A 3,711-nucleotide genomic window follows, 5' to 3' on the forward strand; every position below is an offset into this window, starting at 1 on the left:
GATGCAGGGAGAAACATACAGTACCTACCTGGCTATTTATCTTTATGCCTCTTTGCCACCAACTTCAACAACACACACACACTGCACACACACACACACTGCACACACACACACACACACACACACACACACACACACACACACACACACACACACACACACACACACACACACACACACACACACACACACACACACACACACACACACACACACACACGGTCCATTTTTTCTGTCCTGTATCAGCTGACCGATGTCATAAATGGTTGCCGAGAGGATGTAGATGGGCTGCGTTTTCCAGCTGACCTGAGAAGGCTCCTGGTGATCTGGAGACGTGTCACCAGAGATTCTTTAAGTATAGAGATATGCCAATGTAATAGGTTGCTATGGGCACCTAACGTGACCAGGTTCCGGTCTGCCTAAAGGGACGTGTCATAATACTCCTAGCATTGAATAGAACAGTCCTTAGGTCTGCCTAAAGGGGGATTTCCCCCTCCTCCCCCTTGCAATTGTAGAACCTGGAAACAATGGGCCAATGGAACCTCTCTCTCTCTACTCTCTCTGGTGTCACTGTCAATAGAATTGACCAATTGACCCGTTTATAAGCTACGTCATCACTGGCTGCGTGCACATTGTTGACTCAAACACACACACATACACAAACAGACAGTGCAGAACCTAAAGAGAGAGGCCCTGCCGCCCTGAAGCTTGTACGTTTGTAAAAAAACCAAAAAAAACCCAAGAAATCCGATAATGCAATTTCAATAGGGAACAGGCTGTTCCAGAAGCAGAGGAGATGTTTGTGGTTTAAAGAAATTAAATGTACTGACTGATCTGAGGACACCATCGGAAATGCCTGTGTCTGTGGTGCCCACCTCATATCTGAAGTTATTGTGACTATTTATTGTGATCATTTTCTTATTTTGGAAAAAAAAACATCTGGTTAGTTTCTTTATAAACGTGTTGTACATGGTCGATTCTGCTCCAATAATGCCCACGCACCCTGATGACGTCACATCTGCGCACAAACAGTAAAGGGGTCTATTGAATAGATCATGTGGCCGTCAAGTTAGCTCTGCACGATTGGTTTGCCTGCAGTCGGGTGTGAATGGAGAACAATTGTTCCTATTGATACAGTGGTTTGATATGCGTGTGTCCCGTGTTTAACATGTCTCATTTCCGCTGGAAGGAAAAAGCTGCTGATTTAGATCATGGCATTTGTTTGTGAAGAGACTGAAAACAAAATGGTTGCCCCATACAGTGCACATGGTACTTCACTAAGCCCTTTGACCATAGCCTGGTTAGCTGGTTATAGATAGGCCTATAGAAAACTATATGTAGCGTTTGCAGTGGAATGGCTGGATATTGGCAATATGATATACCGGGCATTTGCCCGCTGGACTGAGTTTGGCCCTGCCCTCCTCTCAATGGTATCAGTCCACATGTTGCTACAACAGGCCTCTTTGAGATAATCAGATATGAATAACACTTTTTGCCTGTTAGGGTCTCAATAGCTCATATCAGATTACTAAAGTTTTGTAAAAGGCTTCATTAGTGTCTCTCAATGCCTGGTGGACTGGTCTTGGCTGAAATGCCAGGCCTGATTTTTATTCCCAGTCCAACTCTGGCTCAGTCAGATCACTGCCTCATTTTTGTTGTTGTTGGTCTTTTACGACTTTAATGATGATAAGACAGCTTGAGAGGTGGACAGGAAGCGAATGGAGAGAGATGTGGAGGTGTCGGCAAAGGACCCGGGCTGGGAATTGAACCCGGGTTGGCCACATGGCAGACAAGTACCCTACCGGTTAGTCGATCACTGCCTCATTTTATGGTATAACGCTTCCATCAATCACGATAAGGCAATTCGCACGCACGTTAACATCTGTGAAAAACACAGGATACTGGACCAAGATGGCGGAGCTCTGGGTTATGCCACATCAAAAGGCTATGGGTTATCGTGACTACAAAGCTCAAGCTTAGCTTGGCTTACAGTAGTTTGTATGCTAACCAATTTCTTAGAGGTGGTCTTAGCCTGAATGTATGACATGTCTCTGCATAAAGCTACTACCAGTCCCAACACTCGTGTGTGGAGCCAACAGATGGAAACTCATTCACTTGCATCAGTAGGCGGGCCCAGTCTATTGCGGCCAGGCTATTAAAGTGCACCGACTTCTTGGCTTTAATAACTTTCAATCAATCAATCAATCAATCAATCAATCAATCAATCAATCAATCAATCAATCAATCAATCAATCAATCAATCAATTAATCAATCAATCAATTAAATTGTATTTATATAGCACAATGCCACAACAATATGACTCAAAGTGCTTTCAAATACCATATACACACACATACATATTCTCACATTCACACACCAGCTCTGGAGGCTCCTAAGAAGCTGATTGTCCACGTCAGAAAGTGCACCCGCACACACACGCACACACACACACACACACACACACACACACACACACACACGCACGCACGCACGCACACACACACACACACACACACACACACACACACACACACACACTGAATTTTCACCAGCATTTGGCCAGTTGGCTGGTGTTAATTTAGAGCCCTGGTCATAGGACTGCTCAGAAACCAATCAACACCATCAACCAATCAGAGAGATGGAAAGGTCTTAGTTGATGTTCACTACTCTCACACTCTCCCAGGACAAAGTAATCTGAAAGGCCCCCCCTATCCAATACAGTCAATGTAATTGGGACCCAATTCTGGGCCCCCTATCTCCCTGGGCCCGGGACAGCATAACCCTTTGTCCCCCCCCTGTCGGCGAGCCTGCTTACAAGTATGAATGTTTTTTTTCTTCCATCCCCATCATACCCCCCACACACACACACACACCACCCCCCATCCCTCACGCCAGCTCACACTGAGCACATGGATGAATGTCAATTTCCAATTCCCTGCCTTGCTCCTGTGACGCAGGCGGGACCACAAGGCTTGCGCTGGACACTGTCTACCCGCCTCGTCTCTGTGCGATCTAATTTGCGCTCACATAAACAGCCTTGATCTCGTTACCATTTTACCTTCACTCTTCTGTGTGTGCTGATGGCTGCATGTGTGTGTGTGTGTGTGTGTGTGTGTGTGTGTGTGTGTGTGTGTGTGTGTGTGTGTGTTGATGGCTGTGTGTGTGTGTGTGTGTGTGTGTGTGTGTGTGCGTGCGTGTGTGTGTGTGTGTGTGTATGTGTGTGTGTGTGTGTGTGTGTGTGTGTGTGGTTGGTGTTGGCTGCATGTGTGTGTGTGTGTGTGTGTGTGTGTGTGTGTGTGTGTGTGTGTGTGTGTGTGTGTGTGTGTGTGTGTGCGTGTGTGTGTGCGTGCGTTCTGGCCCATTGAAAAGTGGGGTACAAACGGACAAATGGGTAAGATGTACTGGGCCCAGGGAAAGGGGGTAAGGGGGTAGGGGGCTCGGAAATTGGGACCCAATTACACTGCCCGTACTGATAGGGGAGCCTATCCCTTCATTTTGTCCCAGGCCCGGTCAAAACTGCCTGTGACCCTGTGTTTGTGTGTGTGTGCGTGTGTGTGTGGGTGTGTGTGTGTGTGTGTGGTGTGTGTGCGTGCGTGTGTGCGTGCGTGCGTCTACATGTCTGTATACACTGGTATCATCTGTCCAAAGGGCTGGGCAGTGCCGCTGCTCGCTGGCTAAGAAGTATCATTTGTCTCCTGGGGGCACAGTGC

Source organism: Engraulis encrasicolus, chromosome 7, assembly GCF_034702125.1.
Source record: "Engraulis encrasicolus isolate BLACKSEA-1 chromosome 7, IST_EnEncr_1.0, whole genome shotgun sequence".
NCBI lineage: Eukaryota > Metazoa > Chordata > Actinopteri > Clupeiformes > Engraulidae > Engraulis > Engraulis encrasicolus.